The sequence below is a fragment of the Gopherus evgoodei genome, chromosome 14 (assembly GCF_007399415.2).
Source record: "Gopherus evgoodei ecotype Sinaloan lineage chromosome 14, rGopEvg1_v1.p, whole genome shotgun sequence".
NCBI lineage: Eukaryota > Metazoa > Chordata > Testudines > Testudinidae > Gopherus > Gopherus evgoodei.
Window position 1 is genome coordinate 17674340 of NC_044335.1, and position 22639 is coordinate 17696978.

The window sequence follows — 22639 nt, forward strand, 5'->3', positions numbered from 1 at the left end:
CCTGCCCCTCCGCCCCCGCTCTCCTTTGGCAGAGCTGCGGCCAGCCATTGACCTGAAACTGCCTCTGAAGAGCCCCATACACCCCTAACGAGGGTCCGGTAGCGCCGTTTTTCCCTTAGGCCAACATGAGCCACTGCACGAGGGCAGAGACTGCCTTGGGGTGGGCGCTGTATAGTGCAGTAGGGCCCGGGTACTGGTGTGGGGGGGACCCTACATGCTATGGCAAAACAACTGGATAATAAACCCTGACCATCTGCTCTAACACTCCAGAGATCTTCTGCTAGCAATGGTGATGCTACATCATGTTATTATTGGTTAGCTGAGGCATAGCACCTGGGAGCCCTAGTCATGGACCAGGGACCCCATTCTGAGGAGCTGGCCAAACACAGAACCAAAAGACAGTCCCTGCCCCCAATTTCAGGTTTTCAGTATCTCAGACCAGTGTTAGGACAACAGTATTTCCATTAGGCTAATTCTTTGCTGGAACATACTTGTATCTGTCCTTGATGTTAATACACTTTGTTTCTTGACTTTAACCTTGCAGTGGCTGTGAGGTGGACATGATGTATGGCTCAGCTTCTGCAACTTTTGAAACGTAAAGGGTAGGACATGTATACATTAGCTGCCAGCTGTTAGCCAGCTCAAGCCCCCCAAAAAGGGACACAAAGAACAGTACCAAAAAAAAACATTTAAAATACACTATTTTTTTCAGATATATCAGCAAATCCAGTATGCCACCATAACTTGAGGCTGCACCATTTTCACTACAGCAGCTTGTAATAAACATGATCCAGCTGTCTACCCTGCCTCCGCTGCAACAACTTTACTAAGAATTTTTTGCTAGCTTTCAAGTGCTGGAGGCTTAAAGACATTAGAGCAACCCCTGTGAATTATTTAGCTATTCATTGGGGATCTGATGGTTTTACTGTAGCTTTTTAAGCATAGGAATTGGCTTTAAATATTGATCACGACAGATGTTATTACTTGCAGCACGCCAAATAGGGGTTTGCAAAACCCACCCACTGACTTGTTACAAGGGGATGATACTAGAGTTCTAATGGTGAGCGAAAGAATAAAGTTGCCACTTAAAAGAGGCTGCACTAAAGACATTTCTAGATGTGGAAAATATTACAGAACAGACTGTGAGGTTCTGAGCACTTGGCAGTTCAGGGGACCTAGCCCCTCCCAGGAGCAGGCCTTCCAAAAGAATAAAAAATAAAAGACACATCATGTTCCATGTATGGCCATGTGTGGCTGTGACAAAGGAATTTGGGGAAGCCAAGGAATTGGGAAAATAAGAAGCAATGTGGTCTAATGCTCACAGAAAGAGATGAGGAATTTAGGACTCTAGGGTTCTAATTCCTCTCTTTGTCACTGATTCACTATGTGACCATGGGTAAGTCATTTAATCACTCCATACCTCTATTTACTCATCTATCAGGCTTAACATAAAGCCAGAGGTCCTCAGTGGCCTGGTGCATATTATGCAGAGTGGCATCAATGGAGAATAATTCTAAGAGATTTCCTCTGTCTCAGGCACTAATACTGCTATCGCTTCCATGCTCCTAGTCCCCATCACACTGGGGCACAGGGGACACATTCACATGGCACTGCTATTAAAGCTCTCCTCCTGTTCAACCATTGGTCTCAAGAACACTCTGTCCCCAGCCTTGTAGTTGTTCAACTAACAAAGGCCAAAAATAAGAGGCTCCAGGGACTGTTTCAACAAGCAGCAGCAAAAGCAAAGCTCAGCCCACTGGATTAGCAGAAGCTTGTTCCACAAACAGAGCAAAACTTTACTTTTATACAGCTACCGGACCTGTAACCTGGCCCTCGGTGGCCTAGGCCCCAAAAACACCCAGAGACCAACCGAGGTGCAGCACCTGTGTCCTTGTATTGTTTGTGTCTGTTCCTACCACCTACTAGTTACAAGTATTTACAGAGACCAACACTCTTGGAGACTACTAGCTTCCCAGCCAGCAGGAATCTAGAGCCCCGTCTCTTAGCCAGCTTTACAGGGCTGGCTGGCTACCCAGGCCTGCAGGTGGATTCCCTCTGGTAAATACGGTGTGACCCGTCAGCCAGCCCAGCTAACCCTTTTTCCTCTGGAACAGGGCTAACAGGCCTGGCTTCTTTCTCCTAGCCAGAACCCTGTTACAGGGCCCAAACCAAAACCTCAAACTTTGAGGAAATTCAGATCAGGATCCAGACTTTGTGGTAGATTTCTCGCCCAATACAGTTTCCCCCTAAACTTTGGGATAGTTAACCTCTAGCTCCCATTCGGAACTATGCTGGTTGGCCCCAGCGCTAGCTTTAAAGGACAAGCGTTAACGCTCCCTTATTCTGAACTAGTTGGAGACTAGCCTTGTGTGAACCTCTCATTTAAAGTTGAAAAAGGCTCTGAAGTTGAAAAAGGGCCACACTGAGACAGGTCCTGTTTTGGCTAAACCTTGCTGAGATCCCATCAGCAGGGCAACAGGCTCCCTAATTTGCAAGCACTAGAAATGGGCTTACTTGCCATATATGAGAACACGATGTGACTTGACCCAGGCAAACTCATTGTACAACAATAGGTGTGCAGCACCTCAGTGTGCCTGGGTCTCTGGAGCGGAAAAGCTCTTTGTCCAACTTTGACTAAATGTACACAGCTCACTGCAGGGCCATAAGTGACAGTAAGATGGGACCCAAAGCTGATCTTGGGTGTGGCCAAGGGTCAAATCGAACAATGTGACCTCTAGTGCTAGCGTCTACCACCTGTGACACTGAGAACCGGACCCACAGCTTGGCTTCTCCTGTTCACTTGGCTTCTCCTCTGATGCCAACAAGATAAAGTTACAGATGTTTTTCCACAGGAAAATGGAATAGCAGGCCTGATCCAACACCCATTTAGGTCCATGGACAGAGTCCAATTGGTTTTGCACTCTGAAAGGGCTGGAGCCAATGAACAACAGCAGAGAACAGAAAATGAGAGAGAACATGTTTGTGAGAGGGTTGGCGGAGGGGGGAAATGAGGGTGTGTGAGAGACTGAAGGGGGTCAGAGGGAGGGGCATGTGGAAGTTGATGTGATCAGTTCTCCCTCCATAAAAGAAATAATTCCACTATTCGGCATCAGCTGTTCCTGTGCCTAATGCTTCACTTTATTTCATGGCAAAGCCTACCAGGCCCATTCCAAGAACATGCAAGCTTTCTGCCCTTTTCGCTTTATCACAAGGCAGCAGGACTTTGCCAAGTGGGAGCAGTCCAGAGGCACGAAGAGTCCACAGGGGTGTTCTTGGCACTGACTGCTGTGCTTGCCAAGCTAAGGGGAACATCAAGGGGCTGTTTGCTGGGACCAAGCAGACAAACAGCTTTATCTGCTTCTTCAACACACAGCTGCCTTTCCTGCCAGCCTCTTGGGATTTCATTCCCCTCTGTTTCATTTTTTCTGCCTTAATTAAGCAAGTTGCTCTGCAGCAGAGCTGTCAGTGACCCAGTTCCCAGAGGCTTTCACTCTCAGTCCCCCTTTGTTAAACTCGTGGGCAGAAGGATCCTGGCAGATGAAACATTCCTTAGAAGTGGTAGACACAAAGGAACCCTTCTTCTCACTTTTACTTCTGGATAGTGCTTGGGACTGTTAATTGCTCTCCCTGGCCCAGCACCAGTGGTGTCTGTATTACAGGTGAATGCATCCGCTTGTGGAACTGGAGCCACTGTGCTACAAGCAAGGAGGGTCATCAGATCCCTTTATAAAACTCTCCTTTGCCAGAGGGTGACCAGACAGCAAGTGTGAAAAATCGGGACAGGGGATGGGCGGTAATAGGTGCTTATATAAGAAAATGCCCACAAATTGGGACTGTCTCTATAAAATTGGGACATCTGGTCCCCCTACTTTGCCATGATGCCTACAAAAAAATTGGCAATGGTTAGGGAACTGGTGTGCAGAGAGTGTTGCCCATGATGCTGATCAATATTGTTTCCTTGGTTCCCCCAGTCTGTTCTGTCTGTACCCATCTCTTTCTTCTGTCTTATATTTAAAGCATGAGCTCTTTAGGGCAGAGATCATCTTTTTGTTCTATGTTTGTACAGCACCTAGCACAATGGAGTCCTGGGCCATGACTGGAGCTTGTAGGAACTACTGCACTACAAATAATAATAATCATCATCATGCCAAAGAAGTCCAGTAATATTTCACCATTTCTGGTTTCATTTGTAACCAGGGGTCTAGGATAGCAAACCCTGTGGGGGGAGCAGAGGGTAATACTATTTTAAGGGCACTGTGTAAGAAATACTTAAGTTCACAGTGTGCCTTTAAAAATATCTATCAGAAAATGCAAACAAGAGCAGTAAAGCTCAAGCCCCATTTAGATCCAGGTGAGGATTTTGAAGACTCTTGGGGCAGGAAAGGTGAGGAAGGAGTTTGGGGCTCTAGTTCTGCCTGTTATAAACATGGGGAGCTTTGCAACATTCTGTCATAGATTCTGAACCTCCCAAAATTTGGTTCCTGAGTGTGAGCTTAGTAAAGATCTTTTAACTCTTTCCTTTTCATCTCATTGTCCATGGAGACACATTCTTCTGTTTCTGCTGATGCCATATGTGCTGATGTCCCCTGGCACTAAGTGAGGCTCCAATGGCCTCCTGTGATGCTGGAAATAATGCTTGATTAATTTTTCAGATGCAAGGCTTGGATTGTGCTGCTGCTTAGCTCATGGGCACCAATTCAAGACTGTAGCTATGTACTGATGTTTGCTCCTGCTCCCCATCTGCCCTAGCCAAAGGGAAAGTGCAGCAGCAGGTGGGAGGATAATAGGAATCAAAAGGGAGACTAAACAGCTCCACACGGGACTTCACTCATTCCCTTTCATGCAGTCAGTTCTGCATGTGCTTCACTGACCTGGCAAAATAGGGAAGAGCTGGCTCCTTGCCAAGGCCAAAGGAACCACTGGGTCTTTGTGTACGTGGCACTCGGCCATCTCTGTAATTTACTGAATGGTTTCTCCTCCCGGCTCCTTTCCTCTGCCGGTCAGATGGGGAGAGGAGAGAGCAAGGCTGTCATCGTGCTCTGTCAGCCCTATTCCATATGTCATGGGTGGGGCTCCTTTAGAGCCATGAGTCCAAGAGCCTTTGATTGTTTTCAGGAGGGTTACTAACTTACTCTGCTCAACTATTGCAGGCTTAAAGAATAAGACAGATCAGGGCTTTTTTCAGTCAGTGGCCGGGGATCGTTGAAGGGTCCCAATCCCAGCTCACACTCCACCCTCAGCATCCTATTCGCCTTACAGTCCCTCTGCCACCCAGCATTGTGATAACTCTCCCTCTGGCAGCTGCTGGAAGGAGCTGTGCGCAATGCCATTCCTTGCATGAGCCAGATACACACAGGCTGCTCCCCACCTTCTTTTCCAGGGCCTGCTCTAACATTCCCAGAGCAAAGGACAGAGCACGCTGCATGTTGCGCTGCTGTTACAATACTGGTTTGACCAAAGTGAGCAGTTTATTAATCCTGAGCTAGAGGAGGCAGTTTGGTCTTGTGGTATGAGCTGGGGCTGAGTGTCAAGGCTCCTAGGTTTTATTCCAAAGAAACCTGTTATTAAGAGCTTTATAGAATTACTATATTCATGTTAAAACTCCCCATGTCCTGTCTCTCTCAAGCCATTCCACAGATTGGCTGCTGGCCTTGACTGCAATAGAAATAGATGGGCTTGCTTTCCCATGCAACCCACTCGCCATATGAATGCATGCACTCAAGGCCAAGCCGAAAACAAATTCAGAACAAGCCCATAACAAGGTCTTAGCGCCAAGAAGAAAAAGGATGTAGTGTGAGAAAATACACAAGAGCAGGAATTAAGAGATTATTTTTTCTTTTGACAAACTGAAAATAATTATCCTAAAACTAGTGGAGTTTGGCCAATTTACTTTCACACCTGCTCCTGCTTTCTCAAAATCCCCATCTACCTTTTTAGCCCAGGCACCCTGCGTGGAAAGTCGTAATTAAAAAAAAGTGATGACAGGAAGGTTGGGAGGGGGAAGACAAAACATTTTTGAGTCTCAGAAAAGGCTTGTGATCTAGGCAAGGTTCAAGGGAGTTCTTATTTTATCCAGTCTGGTTCACACCGAATGTATGTGAGAAGGTGTTTAACTCTGCCTGACAAAGGGGAGTCTAACGCTGACCCTTGATTCATTACTCTTTGCTAAGTACTGTTGAGATTTAGGAATGGAAGGATCTTTGGATGGAATTATTATATTTACTTTTCTGTACCTGCCTCTGAGCCTTTATTCTGAGACGAGATGGAGCAAAAGCTTTCACCAAGCAGGTCAGGTTTGATACTGAGCAAAAGTCAGAGACGTTTCACATAAGATTTGCCATATTCATTATTGTTCCATAAGCTCTGGGACTCTGTCTCCTGCTATAGCGGATAAGACTCTTGAACAATCTAATCCTAAACACCATCAGCAACAAATCCCCTTCACAAATAATTGTATAAATTAACAAAAAATAAACGTGGCCCCTTTCACACTGCAGGGGAATCTGGCTAGCATATCTAAGCAGGGTATTGCCCCATAGGCTTAAGAGCCTCTCACCCAGAAACAAATAACTCTTTGTTGGCCCTTCAGCATCCTGTGCCAGTTCAGAACTCCAGGCCCTGCTGTGTCTGGAGGAGAAAGAACTAGTGTTATCACCACATCTGTAGAATGTGGCCCCTGCCTTACTGCAAACGGGGAGAGGAGATCACATCAGCTTGCAAGACAGCTGGGTATGGGGAAGTCATGAGAAGAGGGCAGCTGACTCCTGCTACCACCTCTGCAGCCCTATTTTAAGATCAGCTAGGTCCAATATCTGTATGTTTCTTCAGTTGGATGCATGTCAGCAGTTTTATTTGCAGGATTTAGAGTTGCAAGGTGCCGCAAGGAGAATCTTCATCTGGGTGGAGGCAAGTTACTTGTGTAACTTTATAGGGAAAGCAAACAGCCCTCACTGATTTCAGCTCTGCTCTCAGCTGTGAAAACATTAATATTGGCCAGAGAAGCACATGGCCAGCTAATTAGTCCAGAGCGGCTCTCTCTCCGTGGACTCCAGCAATGAAGACTTGAACATCCATAGCATATCAAGTTTTATCCAGTCACTCTGCCTCTTCTACTCTCAATTACAGCACTGCGCTAGTGATAGCACAGGTGAGGGCTAGAGCTGGGTGAACCAGGACTCTGTATAGGAAATAACTCATTCAGTTCAGTTTGCTCTGTCTTCTGTTCATGAATTGGAAGAGAAGAGGGGATTCATTGGTGACACACTGGACATGAGGGAGTCAAACCTGCTACCCTTGGCAGCGGCACCTCCAGGCACCAGCGCTCCAAGAGTGTGCCTGGGGCGGCAAGCTGTGGGGGGCGCCATGCTGGTCCCTGCAAGGGTGGCAGTCAGGTAGCTTTCAGTGGCTTGCCTGTGGGAGGTCCCCTGGTCCAGCGGATTCAGCAGCAATTCGGTTGTGGGTATGCCGAAGCTGCGGGACCGGCGGACCTCCCGCAGGCAAGCCGCCGAAGCCACGGGACCAGCAGACCTCTCACAGGCAAGCTGCCGAAGGCTGCCTGACTGCCATGCTTGGGGCAGCAAAAACGCTAGAGCAGTCCCTGGTCATCAGAATCAGTGGCCAAACTCCCATTGTCTATAACAGGTCAGCAACCTTTCAGCAGTGGTGTGCCGAGTTTTCATTTATTTCACTCTTGTCATAAACAGATAAGAAAAGTTAATAGCACAGAAGTACTTTATATCTCTTTGACTGTAAAGAGTTAACAAGTTCAGTAAGCCTGGCTGTCACCTGACCAGAGGACCAATCAGAGGACAGGATACTTTCAAATCTTGAGGGAGGGAAATTTTTATGCTGTGCGGTTAGTTTTGGTTGTTGTTCACTCTGGGGGCTCAGAGGGATCAGACGTGCAACCAGGTTTCTCTCCAGTCTCCCTGATACCGGTTCTTATAGATCCAGAATAGTGAGTACTAGATAGCTAAAGCAAGTTAGGCTTATGGTTGTTTTCTTTATTTGCAAATGTGTATTTGGCTGGGAGGAGTTCAAATTGGTATTTTGCTGAAAAGATTTTAATTTGTACTTGTATACTTAGGCAGGGAGGGTATTCCCAGTGTCTATAGCTGAAAGACCCTGTAACATATTCCATCTTAAATTTACAAAGATAATTTTTACTGTTTTTTCTCTCTTAATTAAAAGCTTTTCTTGTTTAAGAACCTGATTGTTTTTTAATTCTGGTGAGACCCCAGGGGACTAGGTCTGGATTCACCAGGGAATTGGTGAGGAGAAAGGAGGGAAGGGGGAGAGAGAGGCTGATTTCTCTCGGTGCCAGGATTACTTTCTCTCAGGAAGAGTCTGGGAGGGGGAAAGAGAAGGAGAGAGGAAGGTGAATTGTCCTCTCTGTTTTGTGATTCAAGGAGTTTGAATCACACAGTGATCTTCCAGGGTAACCCAGGGAGGGGAAGCCTGGGAGAGGCAACGGTGGGGGAAAGGGTTTACTTTCCTTGTGTTAAGATCCAGAGGGACTGGGTCTTGGGGGTCCCCGGGCAAGGTTTTGGGGGGACCAGAGTGTACCAGGCACTGGAATTCCTAGTTGGTGGCAGTGCTACAGGTTCTAAGATGGAATTGAGCTTAGAGGAATTCATGCTGGTACCCCATCTTTTGGACGCTAAGGTTCAGAGTGGGGAATTATACCATGACAACTCTAATTTAAGGTTTCGCGTGATAGTAATACATTTTAATACTTTTAGGTCTCTTTCTATAAGTCTATAATATATAACTAAACTACTGTTGTATGTAAAGTAAACAAGGTTTTTAAGATGTTTAAGAAGCTTCATTTAAAATTAAATTAAAATGCAGAGCCACATGGATCGGTGGCCAGGACCCGGGCAGTGTGAATGCCACTGAAAATCAGCTCGCATGCTGACTTCAGCACCCGTGCCATAGGTTGCCTACCCCTGAGGCCAGAAGCAGGTCCAAAGTGGTCAGACCATTTATTTTTAAGTAAATAAAATACATTTATAAAGCTTTTAGTGGTTTCTCTGATGCCTTTTTGCTCCCGACCAGAACAAGACCAGAAGCAACCTGCTTATTTGGAACTGGCACATTTCACACCCAGACGAAAGCTTTGGCTTTCTGCTTTGTGTTTCCTAAAGAATCCAGGAGAAACTCAGAGTTACAAACACCTTGGGAATGGAGGTTGTTCATAACTCTGAAATGTTCGTAACTCTGAACAAAACCTTATGGTGGTTCTTTCAAAAGTTTACAACTGAACACTGACTTCCTACAGCTTTGAAACTGTACTACGCTGAAGAAAAAACTGCTCTCTCTTTATTTTTTTAGTAGTTTACATTTAACACAATACTGTGCTATATTTGCTTTTTTCCTCCCAACTGTGCTGCCTGACTATGTACTTCTAGTTCCAAAGGAGGTGTGTGGCTGATTGGTTGGTTCATAACTCTGAGGTTCCACCATATATTAAAAAGCCTCTGAGAAACTGCCCCCCTGAGCATTCCAGATCCGAGACTACTTTCTCCTAACTGGAGGGAAAGCCAACGGCAGAGCCACTTTCCCATGAAAGCTGGACTTTCTGCACACTCACACTGGGATAGCACTGGGTCACTGTTCCTGGGTCACACCCAATGTTGTGAGGTGCTAGAAGGGAATTTTTCCGAGCCCAGAATAACTCTAGAACACAGTTCAAGTAGGCCAGGTCACACTCTCTCCTTGGGAAGAGGGAATAAATCACTCAGTATCCCTTGTGTCACTGTCACAGGCTTCCTATTCGTCTTCCAGACTAATTCCAAAACACCCTGCTGCTTTTCAGAACTCTCCACACACTTGCTCTACTTTGGCTCTCTAACATCCACATAATCCTCACCATCTCATTCCAGTTTTTATGGTCATTTACAGCCAAGGCCACTCTAGCTCTAGGCTGGGGTGGCCAACCTGTGCCAGAGAAGGAGCCAGAATTTACCAACGTACATTGCCAAAGAACCACAGTGATACGTCAGCAGCTGCCCATCACCTCCCCGACCCTACTCCCTGGGCCTCCCTCCCACTAGCAGCTCCGCCGATCAGCACCTCCCCATCCCTGCACCTCCTGATCAGCTGTTTCATGGCATGCAGGAGGCTCTGGGGCAAAAGGGGGAGGAGGCCTCTTTAAGGAAATATTTGCAAGTTGGCACTGGCTCAAGTCCAAGCCCCTTTTATGTTTTTGACGTATGACAATTCATACGGTTAAAATGCAAAAGCCAACATCTCCCTCCTTTAGGACAACTCATGAATCTAAGCAAAACTTCAAGGTTTTCTTACCATGAATTATCCTGAAAAGACAATGAAAAATGATTCTTGAATGACGCAAGGGCTTTGTTTGGGATTTATAGCTGTACCTGGTGTGTGTGTTTAAGGACAAATTAGTCCAGACAAAGCTAATGAAGCCATTCAAGTTATTTATTTATTTACCGATGTTTCAGGGCCAGCTGAATTGGCTGATCTGAAGATAGCAAGTGCAGAGGACCTGTCATACACACATTCTAGCTGCCAGCTTCAGGCTTAGACTGATCTCTAGACTTCCAAGCTTCTTCTCTAGTTTCTGAGCGCAGGAAACAACTATTTGAGGGCATCATTATATATTCAAACTCTTACGTTCACCCATATCAAATATTCACCCCAGATTATCAAGCATATTTAACTTTAAGCACATGCTTAAATGCTTTTATACATCAGGGCCACCATGCATAACCTCATTAGGTTGCCATGCAAGTTGCCGACGAAAGCAATTACATTTAAAATAAAATTACCTTGATTTTAAGTTGCCAGGGGAAATAATTACATCCAGCAAGAAACCTTGGTTTTAAACAAAGCTATTCGGTAACTAAAGATACAGGCCATTAATATCTGATTGATCCAGGCAAGGTTTTGAAAATACTTGATCAAACGTATGTAGATTAACAAGAACTGTAGAATATGCACTTTAAACAGAATGTCAGTTTCTTAGAGTCTGAGGAACCTAAAAGCTTCCCTTTATAAAATAGGGAAATTAGGGTCAGATAAAAGGTCTTTTAGCATCATGAGATGTCTCACATGGGCTTCAATGGGAGTTGGATCTGTATTAACATTAGATCTATTACACCTCTACCCCGATATAACGCTGTCCTCGGGAGCCAAAAAATCTTACCACGTTACAAGTGAAACCGTGTTATATCGAACTTGCTTTGATCCACTGGAATGTGCAGCTCCCCCCACCTGGAGCACTGTTTTACCGCGTTATATCCAAACTCGTGTTATATCAGGTCACGTTATATTGGGGTAGAGGTGTATTATAATTAATTAATGTTAATTCCTCTTCACTCCCATAAGTAATTTTCAGCAATAAATCCCAAGAAGCCCTGATTTTCACAGACTCATTCTCCTCTGAATTTGCCAAGTTTCTCCTTTCTAATACAAGGCCTGTATATAAGATTTGCGGCCTTTTGTGGAACACTTACTGGGCTAAGTCAGGCCTCAGTTGCCATTCATGCAGAACTCTGGCTGAAGTCAGATTCTCAGTGAACTCGCACAGTTTTTAACAATTCAAAATGAAAAGCAAAACCCTCCAATGTCAAGGGTTTCCGTTTCCTTTGAGAGTGGTTTGCATAGCTCTGGCCCCACACAATGGTGTTGGGTGATTGCATGCTCACTGCAGAGTTTTGCTAGGGTAGCAAGAATATAGTAATTGTAGAGGACATAACCAGGTCAGATGGCAAAATGAAGTGTAACAGAATCTTAGCAAGAATCAATGCAACAATGATAAGGCCCCAGGAACAGCTCATATGCAGACACCTAACGAGAAATCTGGAACTCCCAAAAAACCAACAGTGGTTTTAGTTAGCACTTAGGTAGCAAAAAGATTTGATTCTCCTGGCCAGGCCCATTTAGATTCTGTTTGGGGCCCTGCTGCACAAGTGGTGCCTGATCATTGTTACGCCCAGATTGTATAGTTATATTTACTTTGGCCTTTTGAGAGTGCAACTCATTGATAAAATAAGGAGGTCAGAGGAGAGCACCTGGTTCCTGTGGAGCCGACAAAGCGGGGAGAGGAGCTTGCCCTGCCCGTGTTTGTTTACCTAACTCGAAGGAGGAACATATGGCTCCAAGAAGTCAGACAGTTCTGGTGACATCTGCGTCCTAACTGTCAATTACCCTTTTCAAATGTTTCATCACAGTGCTAATAGGGCCCAATCCTGCTAGCAGCCCTTACTCACACACGTAGTTCCATGGACTTTACTGGGTCTCTTCACTTGCCTTTGCAGGACTGGACACAAAGCAGAGAAGTGACCTTCCCATGGTCGGTAGCAGGGTTAGGATTCAACTTGGTCAGGAGTCCTGCTTCCCACCTCCATGCTCTCACCTCTGAACCACTGTCTCCTGTAGCTACTCTCTCATTAAAAAGGACAGTGTAACAGTAGCCACCAGAATGACTGTGGACTCACCCCCATCATGTGACAGCACTTCTCAGCTGCTGCCCTGATGTTATCTCTCTATGCATTTGTAATGCAACCAGCACTACAATATCTAGACGCAGGTTACAGACCAGGGGTGGCTCCAGGCACCAGCACGCCAAGCACGTGCTTGGGGCGGCAAGCCACTGGGGGCACTCTGCCGGTCGCCACAAGGGTGGCAGGCAGGCTGCCTTCGGCGGCTTGCCTGCGGAGGGTCCACTGGTCCCGCGGCTTCCCAGCGGACTCTCCACAGGCTTGGGATGGCAAAATGCCTAGAGCCGCCCCTGTTACAGACTCTCAGAATTCACGGTGTATGTCTGAGGTGGGCCTAGCTCATTTCCCTTCCCTTGTTTTAGCCTTTGGATCCTATAAACAGGCTCTTTTGGCCATTTGGTTAGGGGACCTGATCCTATGACAATATCTTTGGGCTCCGTTGTTTTAAATGAATAGTCGCTGTAGAACTGTGTTCTACTCCATGGGAAAGGGCTACCACAGCAACTCCAGGAACTAACAACAGTAGTGGGTGGTGGCAGGACTAGCTTTAGCAAGTGCGGGGCCTGATTCCTGGGGGGGCGTGGCTTGTATTTACCGGGTGGCTCTCGCAGTCTTCGGCAGCACTTTGGATTGCCAACTGGGAGAGCGGGGCCGCCGCGCTCCAGCCGGAGCTCCAGCCGGGAGAGTGGGGCCGTGGGGCTGCCACACTCTGGCCGGGGTCACAGGGCCGTGGGGCTGCCACGCTCCAGCTGGATCTCTGGCCGGGGACGCGGGGCTTGCTGCGCTCTGACCGGCGTGCTGGCCAGGGGAGCGGGGCCACTGAAGACCCCGACAGAGCTGACAGGCGCTGGGGTGAGTAAAAAAAATTTAAAAGGGGCCTAAGGCGCAGGGCCCTCTTAGGCGCGGGGCCCAATTCCAGGGAATCGGGTGAATTGGCCTAAAGCCGGCCCTGGGTGATGATGATGGGAAATCAGCCAGGATGCAGCAGCCCCTCCAGAGAGGCACCACGTTCTGCTGCAACTTGCCCAACTGGATTAGCCAGACACCAACGGACAAAAAAACAAACTTTTGGATAAATGATCTGAGGTTAAACTAGCTCAGGGCTGCTTTCCGATCCAGCAAATGCACAAGATCTTTCTGTCCAGACAGAGGTCCCCAATCCTTGCAGAAGAGTTAGAAGGACTTGGCCTACCAGGACTAGAGAAGACTTTCGGGTGACTCTGGCAAGCTTATTAGCATGCATATTGGAACTTTGATGGGGTTTATTAGTTTTCCTCTGTAATACACTCACCTTAAGATAAATGTGCTTGCTTAGAAAAAGCTGTGTGGTAACATATAACTGCAGGTCATATCCTGGAAATAGTCTCTGGAGAGAAAGCAAAGTGGTAGACATTGACCTTTTAGGCAGCCTGGATTACTGGGGAAATCACAGTGTAGGCAAGGATTGTGCGGCCCTCCAAGAACCCAGTCAGGACGGCGTGAGACACAGGTCTTCACCCAGAAGAGATGAAGGCTGGGAACCTAACGTGGGTGCCCTGGGGTGGACCACAGAGAGGGAATGCAGAGGCAATTGTCCTGAACTGCAACAGACTCTTATAAATCAATAAAAGTGTAGCAGAGCTTATTTGTCAGCCAGGATACTGCTTGCATGAAGATCAATGATGGCTGTGACACTGAGTTGATTAAACCTGTGAGCTCATCTAGGTGAAATGTACCTTTCCACTTGCACACAGAACACCCTGTCTTCAAATCCTAGCAGCTGGGAGAAGTTCAAGTGCAGCTCCTCATGGTACATTCAGTATCCGCAGATGCCATCTATGCAATCAGCAGAACCTTGAGTAGCAGCATAAAATTACACCAGATTGTAGAGTTTAAAAAAATAATAAAAAATAGGCCCTGCTCCAAACCCTACTGAAGTCAACAGAAAGACTCTCATTGACTCCAGGGGCTTTGGAGCAGGCCCATATGGTGGTGGTGGGAATTGGGGAGGGTGGGAAAGAACTCACAGGAGCTCATCTACAGACTATGCCAGGAAAGGGCCCTGCATCCTCTAACCATTACTGCATTAAGGAACTGTAATGAAATAAGATATAGTATCTTTCTGCCTTATGAGGCCCGCATCTCAACTAGGGCCTCTAGGTGCTATTGCAATACAAATAATATGTAATAATAATGCAGGTGGGAGCAGTGAATAACCACCTGTACAAACTAGTCTACTATATAATATTTTTCTCAGCTGATACAACTTACCACATTGGCAGAAATAGCTGTGCTTATTTTCTAAAATGAAAGCAGAAGCAACCATGGAATCAAGAGTTTGTTATTCGGTCGGTGTTTGGTTAGATTTTGCATTTTCTTAGAATAAGCAAAGTTGCCATGTAAGCCTCAGTATATGCTATTTTCTATACTTTGCAGTTTAGGCAAAAGAAATAGCTTAATTATTTTAGTTGTGGTTTTTCATGCTGAGGGGAAAACCTGAATTTTTCCTCTCTCCTCCAAAATCATACTAAACTTTTATCATTTCAACGCTGTTCAGCTGGTTCCAGGTTTAAATTATGGGGCTCCAAATCAAAGCTTATCTATCTATTTCACCTCCTTCACCACAGAGCAATACTAATTTCACAGCTTGGGCTCCTTCTTGGACTCATGAAAAACAACAGTAAAATTATAGCAGGAAGAAAAAAAACCTTGTAAATAAAAAGAACGAGATAGAAAATTAAGTGTATGGTAAATAGCTCCCTCCCCCCCCCCCCACTATAGCTGTGTGTTTTATTCAAATACACATATAATTGGTTTTATTATTTCTTACAGTTATCACAGCAGGCAGCATATGAAAGGCCTCAATTGCTTCCTGGAAAGATGTAACAAAAGAAAACTTTAGCTCTACAAACAATTTCTGTTGATGGATATTTTCTGGGGTTTGCATTCATAGGGGTAGGATGGGGGCATAGGTTGCCCTTAGTTGTGATTATTAGGATAACTGAAGGTGCAGCATTCTGGTGGCGACAGTTGCTGTGGAGATTACAAGTTCACAAGCAGAAGATACTAGGATTTGGGTGAGGGGCAGAATGCTATGACCTAAGCCAATCTCTCCTGCTGATCAGCCAGAGCAATACTGCTGAACAGCTTTTGGCAGCCATTTTAGGCCCTTGATCTTGTAACTAGCTCTGTGTAGACAGGTACCGAGCCCCAGGAAGTCAATGTGTGGGGGTGCAGAGGCCCAACACACAAAGCCAGTTGCAGGATCCTTCCCGTAGATTTTAATATCCTTGGAACAAGGACACGAGGAGTTTCCTATGTGTTTTCTACAGCAATGAACTCACCGATGATGCTCTGTCTGTATCCATCTGTTGTCTCCAGTCCTATAGCTGATCGTAAGCTCTTTGGGGCAGGGACCATTTGTTTGTGCTGTGTTGGTAAAGCACCTACCCCAATGGGCCCTTGCTCCATGGCTCCTAGGCGCTACTGCAAGAGAAATAAATAACTGTATTTACCACAACTTGCTCATCGGCTGGAGGCCTGTGAGGGAAGAATCCAGTTTTAAATGCCCTGCACTAAGGTTCAAGTACTAGCTCAATGGATTGATGTAGCTTTATATCCCAGAGCATCATGTTAAAGAAAAGGCACATACATTTTTATTGTCTCTCTTTTTCCATAGAGTTAGATTCTAGGCAACCTCCCCAAACCCTCCCTCGTCCTTTTCTAAATGCAAACATACTGTACATTTCTATTGCTAACTTCAGCACAATGTGAGCCTAACACTGTCTGAGCAGAGGAGCCTTAAAGACACCAGTCAGAGGACAGATTTGAATAAGAAAAGGGGTCACTAGACTTTAAATAATTACATTTAAAAGAACTAAGAGCTTTTAATACATACTAAATGAAGCCCAAGATATTGGCCTTATAACCCAAAAATCACATTAACAGTATCATTGGCTGGCTGTAACTCTCCCTTCTAATCTCTACAGATAATGGAAATACTGCTGAATAGCATCTCATATTGTCAATGAAAAAGGGGGTGGGGAAAGCCAGAGGAGGAATTCACGAGCACCATGTGGCAGAAACAAGAGAAATCTGTGTGTGAAATCCAAGCAGAGTTTTTAAAATCATATTGTAATTTTGCTTTAAATGCTATAGTACAAGCTCTGCAGAATGCAGGGTAAGGAACAAACCTTCGGTAGAAGTTAGATGAAGGAGATGTGACTTAAGACTTTTCCAACTCTTGTTTCCATGAGACAAAGACTATGATGTTTGCAGCCATGGGTACGTCTTCACTACTCACCTTATCGGCGGGCAGCAATCGATTGCTCGGGGATCGTATATCGCGTCTCATCTAGACGCGATATATCGATCCCCGAACGCGCCTTATATCAATTCCGTAACTCCACCAACCCCAACGGAGTTGCGGAGTCGACATGGGAGCCGCGGACATCGATCCCGCGCCGTGAGGACGGTGAGTAATTCGATCTTAGATACTTCAACTTCAGCTACGTTATTCACGTAGCTGAAGTTGCATATCTAAGATCGATTTTCCCCGTAGTGTAGACCAGCCCCATTTGACATCATTCAACCATCACTTCCTATGACTGAGGGCCTGGGAAGGATGAAATGCTAAGACTCACGACACAGATTTCAGTGGCTGAGTAGCCAAGACCACTCAAGAATTTGAATTCACAAAATGACTGAAAATCTAACAGCTGTTGCCAGAAATGAATTGGTGGTTTCAGCCCAGTTCATATCAGATGTGTGTCCATGTCACAAGAATCACCACAATAGGCACTGAGGCCCAAATCTGTGGTATTTAGGGTCCTAACTCTCCTTGAAATTGATATTAGAGGAGTTAGGCCCCTAAATACTGTTGAGGATCTGGGCTTAACTCTCCCCCTTGTTGTAAGCAGCCTAGACTGGGAAACCAAGGACTTTAGTGATCGCTCTAGGATAGGTGGAGGCACACTGGAGGGCCAGTGTGAAGGCACGGCTAGCTCTGCCACTGCTTGTACAGTAACTCTTCAGTTAACGTTGTAGTTATGTCCCTGAACAATGTGACTTAAGCAAAATGATGTTAAGTGAATCCCATTTCCCCATGAGAATTAATATAATGAGGGGGTTAGGTTCCAGGGAAATTTTTTTCACCAGACAAGACTATATCACACACACACACACACACACACACACACACACACACACACACACACACACACACACACACACACACACACACACAGTTTTAAATAAACAATGGTAAACAGTGATGATGATTGCGAAGCTTGGTTTGAGGTGGAAGAGTGGGATATTTCCCTTACTGTTAAATGATGGACTAGCAATTGCCTGATCCCTCAAGCGTTAACTCTCTCTCTACACAAGGCAGCAGGAACGGAGGGAGATATGTGCATTTCCCTTAAGTACACTGCCTTGTTAATTAGATCAGCTTGCTGAGAAGGCAGCTGCTGCAATCTCCCTCCATCCTGAGCCCTGGTGTGTCCCACCTGTTCTATGGAAGAAGGGATAAGTTGGGTGCAGGAGCAGGAGGGAGAGGGAGACCCTGACATTAGCCCCCCTCTTCCTTCCCCCACACCCCGCACAGCAAGCAGGAGTCTCAGGGAGCAGCTCCAAGGCAGAGGGCAGGAGCACCACATGGCAGTGGGGGGAGGGACACAGCTGAACTGCAGGTAGCTGCTGCACCCGGAACTTAGGGGAGTGGGGAGCTGATAGGGGGGCTGCCGGTCCACCCTGGTTCCAAGCCTCCACCAGCTAGCTCCAACGGGCTGCTCTTCCTGCAAGCAGTAGATAAAGCAGGCAGCTGCCAAATGATGTTAGAAGGGAGTATTACACAACTTTTACCGAGCATGTTCCCTAATTGATCAGCAACGTAATAACGAAACAACGTTAACCAGGACGACTTTAAGTGAGCAGTTACTGTACTGGACAAATGGAGGACTTCAGTCTCCAGGGCTCTCAGCTCAGCACCTTTTACGAGCACTAAGATTCACTAACACCGCCCTCCCCTCCACATACACGTGCACACAATTCATTTGGATCACAGCTTTGGAGATTACTGGATACAAAAGAGACTGCAAGTCATCTCTATTTGGGCCTCTGCTTTCTGCTGAGGTGGAAAGGGAACAGCTTTAGTGGGCAAGTCACTCAGATAGGCTTGGTGAACTGAACAATGATTTCTGCTGCCTGTGCAGCTAATCACTTCCCTCTGCACCTCCACAGCGCTCCTTAAATGCACTTCTCCTGCCAGCTCTCTCAGTTTTACCTGCCAAGCACAGAACACAACCCATAGCATCAATATTGCCCATGCAAAAAAGTATGCACACTCACACACCTAATCTGCATGCAAATCAGACAATTGTACATGTAAATTACCATAACTGGCCACTTGCACGTTCAATTAAAGTCTTCCATGCAATGAGGGAAATGAGTGCCAAAGCAAATTAGGTGCAGAACTGGGTAGACATCTTTGCATGGGGAAAATTTGGAATATTCTGGTCAATTTATAAAATAAAGAAACACCTCCCTGGCTTAGTTTAGTGTTTCAGCTTGTTTTGTGCATCTGAATGATATGGCTTGTATTCAGTTTCAATTGTAAGTTCCTTGGAGCAGGGAAGACATCCTCTAGTTATATTTGTGAAATGGCCACTATCTTGACTGAAACCAGGGAATGAACTAGAGATCTCTCGAGCTGAAGCTAAAGAGCAGGGCACTGTAGTTGGGAGCTGTAACAGATTCACATCATCTGTGGTTTGGGAGGTAGACACATACCCAACACTGACCAGCTGGTTACATTTCTATAGGGTGACCAGATGTCCCAATTTTATAGGGACAGTCCCGATTTTGGGGGCTTTTTCTTACATAGGCACCTATCACCTCCCAACCCCGTCCCGATTTTTTACGCTTGCTGTCTGGTCACCCTACATTTGCACAGCACTATGCACTCAGTCACAGCCTTCAGCATGTAGCCATCCACTCCCAGCTCAACTTACCCATTTTAACCAAACTCCCTGTGAAAGTTCATATGCTGGGAAATCACAAAGTTGGTGGTTGTTATTATTTTTAACAAAACAAGACAAAAACAAAACAAAGATGTTTTCCCCCCAGGGTTTTTCCCTCCTTCACATGCTCAGTGCTCTGTTAATAATAGTGCTCTGAGCAAGATGACATGACGATTACAAGGCTGTTGCTAAGAGGCCAGATCCACTATTACATCAAGGAACATTTTATTCAGTTCTTCCTCTGATTTGGAACTTTCTCTACATAGCTAGTGAGCTCCTTGTAGACCCAGCTTGCACATTTTTCTGTCAGGTTCTGCTTTCCGTAACAGCAGCATGAACCGGTATATAAAAGCTCTGGCCCGATGACATTTATTTCCCTCACTGCACTGTTATGCACATTCTTTTTCTGGATAGCTTTTTGGCCATAAGACTTCTGAGCCACCCCATTTCTACAGCAGGCACGAACATTAGAAAAGGCTAGACCACAAACAGCGCTTTACCACCCTCTACCTACTTTAGGTCTCCTGGACAGAGGGCACCGCATAACACCACATCTCTAAGGCTGCCCTGAACCGAGTCACAACTCTATCAGCATGGCTGAGAACTGAGGCATGGCAGGCATTAACACATCTGACACAACCTCACGATTATTCACATTGCTCCAACTCCTGAGGTCCAAACAGCTGGTGGGAGAGGGCTAAACACAAAGAAATCACCACAAGTTGCTCCTCATGGAAGCTGCTCATCAATCCTTCTGCCAGAGGGTTCTCTTCACAGGCCAGCCCCCACAATCCCTCCAGATCCATACAGATCCCAGGGAGAGAGGGACCTGCAGGAGGCCATGACTCTCTGTGAGGAGGCCTCAAGCCTCCACCCTGGTTCTGCGTCTCTGGTGGCCCAACTCTGTAGCGTAGCTGCAATGGAACAGTGCTAACAGGGCTCTTGTCTCTGACACTTCCCTGAGGGATACCCCCAAAAGGCAGATTCCTGCTGCAAGTTCCAAAGGGCTGGTGAGGAGATGATCTGTACCTGTCCTCTATCAACCTGCACCCTCCTCTCCCAGACCACAGTGGCCCTCCACACGGATCCCAGGAGCCACGGAGCAAGGTTTGAAGAAGAGGGAGGAGAATATTGCGATGAAATCAGCCAAGCCCCATTCTGAAGGGAATGAGGGAGATCCCCTCAGTATAGGGATCCTGGGGGTGGGAATGTGATTTAAACACTCAGTTCTTCTTCAGTCCAGCAAACTCCCCAGGACTCCAATAGGCGTTTGGCTTGAATTAGAACTGAGTATGGGTTTTATTACAGCAAGAACTAGCTTTCCCTCACATCTCACAATTACACCTTTCCTTTAGAAACTGACACTTCAAGAGCACAACCTCTTCCCTGGAAGGGATCTGTGTTTTCAGCTTTGCTGTAAGGAATGAGCCATGTGGAAGAGCAGGATGCAGCTCCCTGGATGCTTCCCACCTTCCTCCTATTGCAGAGAGGGCTACAGTTCATCTCAAAAAGACACTGCAAGAAACTTACTGGTAACTTCACACACCTGCACACTATGCATGGAGAGAGAGAGAGAAAGAGAGACGCCCACTTGCGGAGAAAAGGCTGCATTGCACCTCACAGGGAACAGCGCACCACCATCCTTTGTGGCCTGGCACATCCTATTTGTGAAGCATTCAGAAGCATAAATGTTAAATAATTGATATCCTGGCTCTGTCTGCTCCATGACAATTTGGGCACTTGCCAGCTGTCTCCTCTTCTCCTCACTGCCATGTTACTCTGCATACTTTGGGCAGGATTAGCCCCAGTGAAAGTCAGCACATGATGTCCTTTTAGGGTAAAGAGCAGAAAGGGGATTTATTTGTGTTTGCTGCATAAACATGCAGGCTGATCTCAGCACTGCCCTTATCTCAGTGGGCAACCAGCTTCTACAGAGAGTCCAAAACAGAACACAGCATGCATAGTGAGATCTGCTGGACAAAAACCCAGGTCTGTTTGAGTGCAAACACATTCATTAGCTGCTTGGGCTGTAGCCCGGACTGCACATAACTTCTCATTCCTATTAGCGAGCACTAACGATCTCCCATGCCAACATCTACGTGTATTTGACTTAAAGCCAGTAACCTCACATGTGGGCACTGCATGCTATGCATGAAAATTACTTTGGCCCCAAGCGGAGTAAACAGATCAGTGGAAAGGCTGGCAGGGAATCTGCTTCACAGATCTGAGAAGAGAGAAAGGGCCAAAGTCAGCAGCAGGAAGAGACAGATCTCAAATCATTGCCCCTAAATAAGCTAATGGCAGCCCTTGTGTACCACAGGCCTCTTTTTATGGTAACAAGTGAGTTCGAAACCAATGAGAAGCAATAATTGCTCCTGGCCTGCTTGACAGCTTTTGTCTCTATGCGCTTTCCCTTAGTCCTTACCGCAACATAAAACGTTGGCCATGGCACATAAATCGCTGACTAATGAACCTGCTCAGACGGATTCCTCTCTAGATCTCCAGGAAAAATCAGAGCTATAAATAAATCACTGTAAAAGCAACTGTCACCACAACCAATGCTCAGAAAATGTTGCTTTCAAAACATTAGCGTCAGGTACCCCGCTCCAGAGGCCCGAACCACACCTGCCTGAGGCATTTACTCAGCCCAAAGGCAGATTTCCCAGAAGGCAAACTTTTCTGAAATAAAATAAAATAAAATAGTAGTAGTCAATTTCTAGCTCTTCTGGGTGAACAGAAAACCTTTGAAATGTGAACTGTGTGCAAATCAAGTGTAACCAATGCAGTGGTTCTTGCATCTACAGATGGCCTGAAATAACATCTGTAAGAGAGATGTCAGCTACGCCTTTACCTCAACAGGGGGATGACTCTTAAGTCTATCACAAAAGCCAAGTTTTCCTATCATTTAGATGTGCAGCTGTTTATGCATTTGTTGCCATTGAGTGCACAAATTAGGCAACTGCATGTGCCCACAGATTAAATAACAAGGGCAGAGACAGCGGTGACCCTGAAAATGCCCTGTGACTGTTTTTCTCATTGAGTGATTCTAACAAAGTTTCCTTATATCTAAGGATCATGCTCTCATCCTCTTTAAGTGCAAGCCTCCCATTACCACTGGGGGAGCTCAGGACCAAAATCACAAGCTTCCACCACCTTTGAGCTAAAGGAGTAACT